The sequence below is a fragment of the Zosterops lateralis genome, assembly GCF_965231275.1.
Source record: "Zosterops lateralis genome assembly, chromosome: Z".
NCBI lineage: Eukaryota > Metazoa > Chordata > Aves > Passeriformes > Zosteropidae > Zosterops > Zosterops lateralis.
The window spans coordinates 141,519-153,690 of NC_139800.1; the positions used below are offsets into that span (position 1 = coordinate 141,519).

At 49.7% G+C, this 12,172-nt stretch overlaps 1 protein-coding gene across 6 annotated transcripts in view; it reads left to right on the forward strand.

The window, feature by feature from the left end:
- Positions 1 to 9,983: 9,983 nt before the first annotated feature.
- LOC310922703 (zinc finger protein 532) overlaps positions 9,984 to 12,172 on the forward strand; it is a 31,384-nt gene continuing 29,195 nt past the window's right edge. The window contains exons 1-3 of one of the 6 annotated variants that reach the window (XM_083883437.1): positions 9,984 to 10,303; positions 11,260 to 11,483; positions 11,922 to 12,031. The gene's annotated coding sequence lies outside the window, so the exon portion shown is untranslated. The other 5 variants (XM_083883440.1, XM_083883438.1, XM_083883439.1 and 2 more) reach the window with 5 other exon arrangements.

Sequence of the window (12,172 nt, forward strand, 5' to 3'; positions counted from 1 at the left end):
CTGAGTTCCAAGGTTTTTGCTGGGAATTGGAGATAGGTGTAAAGTATCAGGTTGGGAATTTCAGGGAGTTTGGTTTGTTGGGTTTTTTTAAAAGATTGATCATTTAGTAATTGCAATAGTCTAGGAATGGAGTGAGGACACCTCCATGTTGTGGCAATTAGGCAGTTACTAATTTCTGTGTTAGTTCTGCAGCAATTTAGTCATACCAGGCTTATTTTAAGAGCTAATGAGAAGAAATGCTGTCTCCCATCCTTGTTGGCATGCAGTGAGCAGGAGCCCCGGATCCCTGTGGGGGTGTGTTACCACAGCAACCAGCCTCCACATCTGCAGCGGATGTGGGAGGAAGCGACCAGGCCTTCCCCATCTGCCCCTTCAGACAGAATCTGCTGGCACTCTGCTTTCAGCTTTCAAACTCACTTGCAATTAGGATGAAAAGTCTTCAACCTGTTATGCAAATTACTTCACTACACATAAGATCAGGCAGCTCTCAGATGCTTCCTGGGCTCTCTGATGACTTAACGTGATGGTTATCATTTATTTCATCTCTCTAAACATGAGCCAGCTCTGCTTCCTGACATCCTGTAAGAGGAGGGATGTTGACTGTGCATGGCAGGGCAGCACAAGTCACAGACTCACCGAATACACTGAGTTGGAAGGATCATGGAGTCCAACTCCTTGCCTTGCACAAGGCCATCCCCAAGAGTCACACCCTGTGCCTGAGAGCGTTGTCCAAATGCTCCTGGAACTCTGGCAGCCTTGGGACTGTGACCATTCCCTGGGGAGCCTGTTCAGTGTCCCACCACCCTCTGAGGGCAGAACCTTTTTCTAATATTTGACCTAAACCTCCCCTGCCACAACTTCAGGCCATTCCCTTGGGTCCTGTCAATGGACAGTCTTCCTCCTGTCTTCCCCACAGAGAAAAGATCAATGCCTACAGAGGTAAGCATCTCTTCTGTGGGTTACCACCAGGCAGCCTGTCAGAAACTGCTCAGATTATTCCCCTCTGAAAGGGCTGTTTGCCAGAGCTGTAGGTGTTTAAAGTGGTCCCAGGAGTCTTCTCTGTTCACATCCTGTCTTCTTTGTGCCTGCCAGCTCTTTTCCTCTCTTTCCTCTTCTGCTGAATGCCAGTAGTATGCATGAGACCTGCTTTGCAGGACTGGGATTCGTCCAGAAAATTTTCAGGACTGCTTTGAGATATTCATAACCTACCAAATCCAGTATATTTTTGGTCTGTAAGAAGCATAACAGTCTTTTAAGAAGCTACAGAGTCGCTATAAAATGCTGGTTTGTTGATTCTCAAAGTTTTGTAGGCTTTGTTTCATGCCGGTCCTAGGGATATGCAGAAATTTGCTGCAGATTCTGGTTCAGTGTTGCAGCTGCAAGAAAACACGATTTTGAAACACCCATTGGATTACCAGCTCTTATTTTAGTGGAAATAGTGGGTTCATTTGAATCAGAAAACAGCTGTGTTTCATGACAAGCCATTTACCCATGCTGGCAGGTAGAAGACTGCAGCTGTTTGCACGTCACTGCATTCCAGCACATAAATCAGAGGTGGGACTTATTACCACTGCGGAACCTCCCCTGCTGGTTTCTCTCTTTCTGTCTGCTCATGGATAATCCAGGTTTTAACATGAGTACAGCATGCTTTCCTGTGGTGGGATACACAGGAGCAAGCCACTTGCTAGCTGGAGTGAGTTTTACTTGGAATTAAGTGCTTTACTCCCCACTCTGGTGTTGCCTTGCCATCATCATCTTTTTTTCCTTTTCTGATCTGCTGAGAAGAACCATGTGCCCATCAGGCCCTTAGTACCCTGCATGTGCTGGGACACCTTTACACCTCCTATCATCCTGTTCTATAAAAAAACCCATGGGAACTCCTCATCTCTGCTGCTGGCAATCCAATAATCCCTTCTTTTCTTTATAAACTCTGATAAACAAAACCCTTTTTGTTGTTGTTGTTATGTGGAGACTGTAAGTTTCCACAACTAGAAAAGCTGTCTGATGTCATGCAACAATTCTTAACAGAATATGATAGTAAAGATGGATTAAACCCAGGTTTATTACCTAAAGGTTCCCAAGAGAAATAACCACCCTTTCTCAACTAATTTTGTTTACAGTTATTTTTCTTTTAGACTAATTAGTTAAAGTATTTTCTTATTGCTACAGACTTCATGCTAGTCAATAATTACAATACAGTTTATATATAGTTAATAATAGGGCTGTCTTGAGAACGGTATTAATAATGTTTTTCCTTATACAAGTGATCCTGAGTCATTGGTGACAGCAGCTTCTCAAGCTGGCAGATGGTGTCTCTGTAAGAAAACATGTTTTCTTGCCTTGCCCATCAGTTCATTCCCAGACCGAGCAGAGAGAACTCAGTAGTAGCATCTGTTGATGGAATAGTTCCTGTTAAACTCCATCTGCCTCTCAGCTCTAGGATGTTCAAATTGTGGTGTATATATAAGGTAAAAAAGGTATCCTTAGAATTCTGATGTATCACAAACTAGAGTGGGTTCAGTTATGTAAGACAGATATTTTTGGACAGCTGTAAGAAGTAGTAAAAAATCTCATGAGTGGAGAGATGATGTTCAGCAGTTGCTTTTTCAGCCTCATTATTATTTGCACCCATGCAGTGCAAGATGGAGATTTCTGACTGATCTGAAGCCAAGCCACTTCTTGCACACTTCTTGCACAGGAGCCTAACTTCTGAAGCAGAGGTTTCACAGATGAGGGGACAAAGTGAAAAGATCCCTGGGGCTGGAAGGGAGGATGGGCCTTCCACTCCCCAGAGAATGTGAGCCTGTTATTTGGCCAGGTAGGTGCAGGCAGCCCCCAGCACTGTCACTAGTGACAGCAGCAGGTGCCTTGCCATGGGCTTGTGGTGACCACACGGTGTAGGAAACCCACGCTCAAGCAGAGGAGCTGGGGAAACATGTGGCCCCACACCTGGTGCCCCACAGGGAGCAGTGCTCTGTCATTGGGGGACCCTTCTAGGCAGGAAGCTGCTGTAGCTTTTCTTTCACATGAAACAAGTCAAGAGCCTGCCCACCTGCCCTTTTGTACTGCAGAGGGGAAAGCCATCTGAGACTGCTAATCTGGCTGATGGAACTAAGCATAGGCTGCTGCTGAGCAGTGAAACCCTCGGGGCTGGGCTGGATGCTGCTCTGGTGCCTCTCCCCTCCTCTGTACCCAAGAGATCATCCTGGTCTCTTCTCTCCCTTTGTGAATAGGAGAGGGTTGTCCCTAGTGCTGGTACATATGAGGAGCAGTGTGGCATGCCACTGGGTGCTCTGATATGCCAGCACAAGTGTCTTCCTAACTCAGGTGCCCTCTAAAATATTTTTGGTGGTGTAGGTTGTTGAGTATTTTAACACTTCCGTGGAGTAGCAAAGCACTCACCAGGTGAGGAGTGCAGCAGCTTCCCTCCCTCTCACCATGCTAACACAGGCAAAGTCATCTTTGGAGCATGGGCAATGCCAAAGCCCAGTAAGGATTTAGTGAACTGGCAGGGACAGGACATGTACCTTGGGCTATGGGACTGCCTGCAGTAGACCTTGGGGGTCAGGTTGTCAGGAGAGGGAAGCTGCAAACAAGCTGCTGTTTGAGCTGCAGCCAATAGCCAGCTGTTATTAAATCCTGTCTGGTGAGAGAATCACTGCAGATGCAGCAGTATTTGCAATTTGAGAGAAATTAGAATGATAACAACCCCCATTTGTCCTAGGGAGGGACCAAAAACCAGGACATGCCAGCCACCAGCCCCCACTGGGGGCATCTCTTGCTGATCACTGCATGTTCAGAGATTTGTTCAGTAGACTTTTATGGCAGCAGACAGGAAAGTTTGCAACATGGGAAGCAGTGTTGTTACACAAACTAAATGGAATTTGTATAATCCTGACTCATCTTTGGTAGGTGGGGATGAATCAGATGTCCTTTTTCCAGCAGGAGATGCCAAGGACCAGCATGGAAAGTATGAGTGTTTGAAAGACTCCCTGGCCATGCTGGCCACAAACCAGCAAGGTGCCTTGATTTTAACTTTGTTTCTATCGTAGGAAGATCATCGGGGGCAGCTTGGAATCAGCAACCACAGCCAGGCTGAGCTGCTGCTGCCAACCTCATCTGTGAGGACAGCATTTCCTGAAGTACACAGAGGAAAAGCAGCAGAAAAATCACTCTTGGGTTCCTCCTTCTTTTATTATGTGCTTATTCCATTTTCCAGAGTAGGCTCTGGAAAGGCAGAAGCACAAGCACAGCTACTGCTGGTCCTGAGTGCCTGTTCCTGCACAGGGGCAGCACCCCTTGTGTCACATGGCATCGTCCCCAGTGCCCCTCTCCCCAGCTGTCCAGATGCCAGCCCCAAGGGACCAGCAGGAACCCTGCCAGGCTGTGTAATCTGGGAAGGACTTCTCAAGCTCATTATCATCCAGAGCTATGCAGTGTCTCCTACTTCCTAAGGCCCTCCCAAAGCAAGTTGTGTGTCTCAAAGCAAGTGCCTGTTGTGTCTGCTCTTACAGACACAGAACCCACTTGGGTTCTGGAATACAGTGTCTTCTCTCATGTCTTGATCTCCTCTTCCAAGAAAGAAGTGCCTGGGGCACACAGATGGTGTCTGCCCCTGCTCACAGCCATAAGCCATGGCAGCAGTTGTCACACCTTGCAGGACCACATATATGTAAACTGCTGGCAGTTTCTGTCCTCTACTTCACTGCTTGAAGTGATCTATTGAGAGGTTTGGTGGGATATATACTTAGCTATACCACGATTTTCTGAGAAAATTATATTAGATAACATCTAGAACAAAATGTAAGTTTGGCAGCAACACTTGCTCTTTGTGTGGTTTGCAGGATCACTGCATGAGTATTACTCATCTCCCACCCTGTGTTCAGGTTCAGCACTCCCCTTTTGCTGGGTAAATGCATGGAACACACAGAACAGGAGCTGTTGATGGCACCATCTGCAAAAGCCTAATGGCTCATTCATTAAGCAGTGGGAACCGGCACCGCCACAGTCTAATCAGATATTGTATGATGAATAATTCAGAAATAATCCTCATATACTTGAATAAATATCAGGAGGAGGAAGGAAAAAAGCCCCATACATATGGCACGTTAAGGGAACAAAACAGGCATTCTTCAATGTGCCAGGCTGCTGAGCTCTGTGGTACTGATGTTAATCACGCAGGTGGCTAATTCCTGATGAGGAACTGATTGAGGGGTTCTGGCCCAGCACTCGGAAAGTGTTCGTAAGTGGAAAAGAGCAGTATCACGGAAAATCCAAAAATCCATCAGCCTTGCATTCTGCAGCATGCCTGCGGTTGTGTTGTGCTGTGTAAGCAGCTGGGGGACTGAGCTTGGGAGGTCTGGCCTGAGGCTGCATTCCTTGTGCTGCTGGGCAGATGGCTGTGATCAGGTGTGTGCTGGTCCTCAGCAGCTCCTGCCTGCACACCCTGAGCCGCTGGTCTGGCTAAAGTACTGGTGTGGTGCACTCACAGCACTGAGTGACCAGTGCTCAGGGAGCCTCAGGGTGGTAGATGCTGTATAAAGGGAGTATACAGACATAAAGTATTACGGTACATGTTTTTTCACCAGAGCCTGTAGTGACAGGGCAAGGGATGACAGTTTTAAATTGACAGAGGGCAGGATTAGATTGGAAATGAGGAGGAAATTCTTCCCTGTGGGGGGAGTGAGGCACTGGCATAAGGCCCAGAGGGAGCTGTGGCTGCCTCGCCTCTGGGAGTAGTCTGTTTCTCCAAAAATTATACTCCTGTGCAGAAGAAATGCTTTTCCAGCTTTTGACAATCATCATGTGATACAAGTTTTTAATTTCTCCTATTTCATATCTAGAAATGCTTGGGCTTGAAGGCATGCTTTTGCCAACAGATGTAACCCTGTGACAGTGCCTTCAGCTGTCTGCCTTGAACACCAGTGTCACCGCTTGGCAGCTTGTGGATGAGCCAGCAAGTGCTGCAGGCATATGGCCTGTGTACCAGGCCTGCTGCATGTGCAACACCGAGTCTCATATATGTGCAGATTTTGAGCAAAGCCCTTTTTTTCCCCACTGGGAATACGCTTCACACTATAGTTCATATGTAGGTGAGTGCCCGAGGTATGTGTGCTCTGCTCTTGCCTGTTCAGAGGAGCTGTGACCTCTCAGCATGGCACAGCATGGTGTTACCTCATACCTCCCAGTACATGTGGAAAAACTGAGGTATTGACTGTAACTCCTCACAAACAGAACTGTTTTAAGCCCACGATCCTCACTAACCACTCTGATTTCTTTGGATAATGCTTAGTTTGCTCTGGTTTGTTAACAGGCAGGAAAAAAGGTATCATTAAACCCTGACAAATCCACTTGGCTTTGTATTATATCTGAATCAGCATCTCTCTTACGGATGATTAAAGATGGGGGTCTCTTGTTGTTCAAGACATTGAAGTATTTGGTCTTTTACAGTTTTAACATCCTGAGAGTTGTTAGGGTTTCTCACTCTTCATGCTACTTGGGCATTGCAAATGTTCGCTCTGTAGTTAAAGATTCTCTCCTTGCAGATAAATAACACAAGTTGCCAACTTCCATGAACACATTCTTTAAATCTGGGAGAAACTGCCTGTTGTGGAGATGTTCCACAGCTCTGGGCAGTGTTTGTAGATTCCTCCCTACCAAAGTCCTTCATCTTATCTCCTATGAGATCACCTTCTTTTAATAAATCTCATCATTTTAAAAAGCAATCCTGGGGGGTTTAGTCCAAAATGCAATAGAAGACATATTTTAATAACTAGCAAAGGAAATTTTTTTTCCCCAAGAAAATACCTGGAGATTAGTGATAGGAGCATCTGAAAAGGGGAAGTTTAATTGTAAGCTGGTTTTTAAATATTGAATATTTAAATATACATTGTTAAAGGAAAGTAACACTGCATTCTAAACAGTGATAAAAAGAAAAGTATTCTAAAACAAGAAATACAAACTTCTGCTCTGCTCTTGTTGATCATGTTACAATAAATTTTATGGTGAAAAAGCCAATGGAATTAACAGACATTAAGCATTTGCCAGAAGTTGTAAAGCTATTACTCTGAAAACAAATTTAAGATTGGAAACATGGAATCTATATTTTACCCTTCTTGCTTAAGTTAAGCATGTTTTGCTAGCTAGAAAGGAAATGTTTTGTTATTGTCCTCCCCAAAAGTAGGAAAGACAAAAAATGCAGTGTTTATTCCGACATAAAAGAAATCAAATGTAAATTGGCTTCAGTTTTATTGTGTCAACCCACCTGCAAAATCCTCTTCGGCCCCAGCACATCTGTAATGTGCATAGGCTCTGTTTAATGCAGTTAAAACTGATTCCCTGTACAGAAGGCATGAAATGAATACACCACTGTTTAGAGTTCTGAATTTCAAGAGCCTTAAAGTCCTTAGAAGTTAAATAATTAAGAAGTTATTACTGCACTCAAGTTCAGCATTCAGCATAGCATCAAAGTGTTCTGAGTTGGCAGCACTCCTTGCTGACTGCTCAGAAGGAACAGCAGGCCGCACTGGAGGCATTTCTTCAGGAAAAGAAAAGTGTGGGGGGGGGGGGGGGGGGGGGGGGGGAAGGGGCTCTGGTTCCCAAAGAAAGAAATACAAGTTATGGGACTCTGCAAGTGTCAGCACAGGTGACCAGAAGATCCCATCTCAGAGCTGGAGTCCAGCTGGAAGGATCCACTGGTGATGGTTTCATTAGTTGAGATGGAGAATGTCCATGTAAGGACTGCAGGGTTGGGGAATTTGAACCTCTCTACTGCAAAGACAAGGGATAAAACAGGATAACTTAACCAAGGAGAATTTCTTCCACCACAGCTTCCAAGGATTATGTGGCACAGTGTCTGGGAGAGTGAACAGGACCTGTGCTCTAAGCTTCCAGAGCCAAGACATATGGTCAACATGGCAAAACCTCCTCTCAATGCAGAAGTGACCACACGAACAGTCATGGTGCTGAACCTGTTATTTTGTGTGCTTGAATTAAAAAAACACTGGAGAAGTGCTATCAGCCTGGCACGGCTTATAAAATATACTTTAAATGCTCTTCATTTTATATTTTTTAAGTGAAATACTTAGGCTGACAGACTTTTTCTCCCATGGAGATGTCAAGGACACCTGGCTGGAAGGAAAACAGTAGATTTGTGTGAAAGGCATCACATGCAAGGACCTCTGTGCCATGTATGAACTGTGAAATCGATTAACATTTCAGATATTAATACCAGAGTAGTAGTTGCAGCTGCCATCTTCTTGATGCTGTTATGCAAGCTGAACACAGAAATTCACTATAAGTAAACAGAATGTAGTTTTCACTTCTTTAATCAATTCCATTTATTGGTGAAATGGGAAGAAACAGGGTGTTGCAATTATCATGGCTAATTCTACAAGTCACTTGCAGGATGAGCCCAAGGCTTGTGCAAGCTGAATTGCATGGCCCTTCTTCAACATTAAAACTAGTGCACAAATCCACTTTTATATAAACCCTAAAATCCATGTATTACGTTCAGTTTCTAGAAACTTGTCAGACTCACTGATGGCCACTGCTGACAATCAGTAGAACCCACGTTCTGCCGCTGTTTTGGTTAGCTGGAATAAGTTAGAATTTTTACCTGGAGGCTGGAGTGGAGTAGCCAGGGTATGGCCCGATGGGTAATTTCCTGCCCTACCGATACCTGCGGGCACAGCTCCTGGGGCAGCTTCCCAGGAGCTGTGCTTGTGCAGAATGCCTCCTTTCTAACAGGCTCCGAAGAGACGTTAATACACCAGCATTATTTTATCTAGAATATTTATTATACTCTATCTTCATAGCACAAATTTGAGATGGATGTAATGTATTTAAAGCTATTAGTATGATTCAATAAAATGATTCGCGTGCAAAACTTTACATTCTGAAAATGGTGCTGCACGGTGGTAGCAGAGAGAGGGCGGGAGCTAGTCCTGCCGTTCCCAGCAATGGCGATGCCGCCAGGATGCCGCGCAGCCAACAAAGGCGGCTGGTCAGAGGCAGCGCACGGGCCGCAGGCGCTGCGCAGGCGGGCCCGAGAGAGCTCGGAGAACGGGGTGGGGAAGGAAAGGCGGCATCGCTCCGGGACACGGTTCCCGGCCGCGCCCCGGGGCCTGGGGGATGACCCCGGCCGGGCCCAGGCACGGCGGCCGCAGCGCCGGCGGAGGGGCTGAACCGCCAGGGCTGGCAGCGTGTGGCTCCTCCCGTCCTTTGTTGGCCTGGAACCGGAGCAGCGGCCGCGGGCTCTGCCCCCGGCTGCCCGTCGAGGCCTGAGGCGCTCGGCCGCGAGGAGAGCGCCCGGCGGGCCCCGGGCAGCGTCTCCCACGGCACCCGGGCGGCGCCGGCCTCGGCGCGGGAGAGCTCGGCCCCGGTTTCGGCGCGGTTCTGCCGCAGGCACCGCTCGGAGCTCTCCCCGACCCGTCCGGGCTGCGGGAGGCCGCGACCCGGCCCCGGGGCGCTCGGCGGCCCCGCAGCCTCCCCGCCCCCGGCACTCTCCAGGGAGCCGTTCCACACGGAATCACACGGGAGCGTCTCCCCATCTGTGCCGCCGAGCACCCCCACCCCCACCGCCCAGCCCCGCAGCCTCCTGCCATTATGTTCCTCCGACGCGGGGCCGGGCCGCGCCGCGGGCCGTAGCCCTGCCCGAGCCCGCCGGCTCCGGCCGCAGCAGGTGTGTCGCATGGGGACCGGAGGTTGCATGCTATGGGGTCGCTTCCTCCCGGCCCGGCGGCGGCCGAAGCCCCGCGGGCACCCGTGCAGGGACTTCCCGGGCTGGCGGCTCCGGGCCGGCCGGGCGGGGGCGGATCGTTCTCCCCCGCCGCCGAAGGGGCCGCGGCCTCTCCTCCCCGGCCGTCCCCAGGGCTCGCAAGGCCCGCTCGGACAGGGCCAGTTGGGGCCGGGAGCGCGCAGACCCGCGGGGAGGTGCCCGGGGCCGCGGCAGCCCGGAGGAGGGAGCGGCCCCCCGGACCGAGGGGCCGAGGGAGGGCCGGCCGCGGCTGCGGCCGCAGCAGCCTGTGCGGGGAAGACGGGCCGAGGCAGCGGAAGAACATGGTGGTTCTCCCCAGAACGGGGTGGGGATGAGGGATGCGAAGAAGGTGTCTCCGCAGGGAGGGGTGCAGGGTTGTGCCCGAGACCTCTGTTCAGTTGCAGGTGCAGCCAGGGGCAGAGGGGCTTTGCCGGGGTCGCCCACCCGCCCGGAGGGAGCTCTGCAGAGCAGCATCTCCCGCAGCCTCCGCGAGGAGGGGGTTTCAGCGCGTAGGCGGAGGTGGTTACTGGTGTTCCCAGAGCAAGGGTGAGTAGCCAGGAGGAGCGGGGTGGCTGCTGTCTCGGTCTGGGTGCCTGTCAGCCATGCAGGAGGAAGGCCCTTGCGCGGCCGAGGAGGGAGCGCAGGGAGAAGAGCGGCCACGGGCACAGGTGGGTGCGGACCCCCGGAGCGGCGTGGGCACCGCAGGGGGCCGAGACCCTGGTCAGGCATCGCCCGAGAGGCGCAGGGCCGGGCAGGCGGTCGGGCCGCACAGTGTCTGCGGGATGGGAGCTGCGCAGAGCCTGACCGGGCCTCCCCAGCCGGCGGCCGCAGGCCGGGGGGGGCTGCTCAGCCGTGGGGCTGCAGCTCGATGCTTCTCAAGGCCTCCAGCACAGTAGAATAGCAAAGGAAAGGAAAAAAAAAATAAAAATCAGTGTAGCAGCCAAGTCGGCGCTGCGAGGAGGGGGCAAAGGAACTATTTTGTAGGCATCTTGCTGCTGCGGAAATGGATTTCTTGAGGGGAGGGAGGCGCGTTTGTGGGTACTCTGTAGTAATGCTGCTCAGAGCACAGAAAATGCCACTTGGGCAGCCCCAGCTGGAATGAGGAGTGGGGAGGGCAGATGGGAGAAGCCCTTGATCGGGCACCCCATGGCCGTGGGCATGAGGGGCCAGATGTGACGTGTGTGAGTAGCCACCCCTCATCTGGGGGAGCAGAGGGGCAGCAGCCCGAGTTAGCAGCCTGTCTCCCAGGGCTGTGGCCGAGCCTGCCTGGTGCTGCAAGAGAGATCCTATGAGGATTTTTATTGCGGTCTCTTTGTTAGCTACAGACAGGCACGCACACACAGCTCTCAGCCAGGTTGTGGGAGGTAAGTGGGGGAGGCGAGCAAGGGAGCGTGCGGGGGGCTCTGGGGAGCAGGGGCTGTGTGGGCCGGGCAGGAGGGGAGCCGGGGCACAGGGTTGTGCCGGCCCCACGCCACACAAAAACCAGCCCCTGCGATTTTCAGGGTCTTGTTGGCAACTCAGCGAGGGTTGCCATAGCTTTTTATGTAGGGTGACCAGAACCGGCTGGAACTGGTTTGAGGCAGATCAGCTCCTGAACACAATGCAGTCACTGAGCTACTACACTGGGATAGCTTCCTCCCTTCATGGCAGCCAAAAGCAGAGGAGCTTGCAGAAAGATACCATCCCAAAACAGTATGTGAATGCACACTTTAGACACACAGCACTGGTATGTGGCTAACGTAGTCATAAAGGGTTCTGTATGTAAATGTACATATTTGCAGTAACTGAGATTACTTTGGCTTTTTGTGCCTTTTTATGCTTAAGGAATGGGCAAGAGCTGAGATTTATGACCCTTACTAAAATATTTTTGCTTTGCAAGGGTGGGACACTGGTTATGCAGTCTATTTTAAAACTAAACTAAATAAAATTGATTGAATTATTTGTAATTGTAGTTATGCTTGTGACTAAGGATGCTTTGCATGCTGTTCTATTTACAGGGTGCTGTATTGTGGTTTTCTTCTTTAGGATACATTAAAGGGGGGGAGTTGCTGTGCCTTTCTCTAAGGCCAGAAGGAAACAATATTATTGTAGAATTGTGCATAAAAGCATTGAGAAGATGCTGTAAGGCATACTCGTTTTCCTTTTTTTTTTTTTTTCCTTGTAGGCCTATTGATTGGGGCTGCCTTTAACCCTTTGGTGTTTGCAGAGGTAATGCGACTGTGGCAGTAACTGAGCACTGGCTAAAAAAATCTCTCAAAGGTCAAGGTTCACAAGGTGAGACGTGGTGGTTTGGGCTGAATATAACAATAGCATGGAGGTACATCCTGATTGCACACTTGGCACATTCGGAAGGAGACAATTGTTTAAGTGTTACTGAAGAAATGCTGTTAAGGTCCTCCAGTTTTAATAGGATTA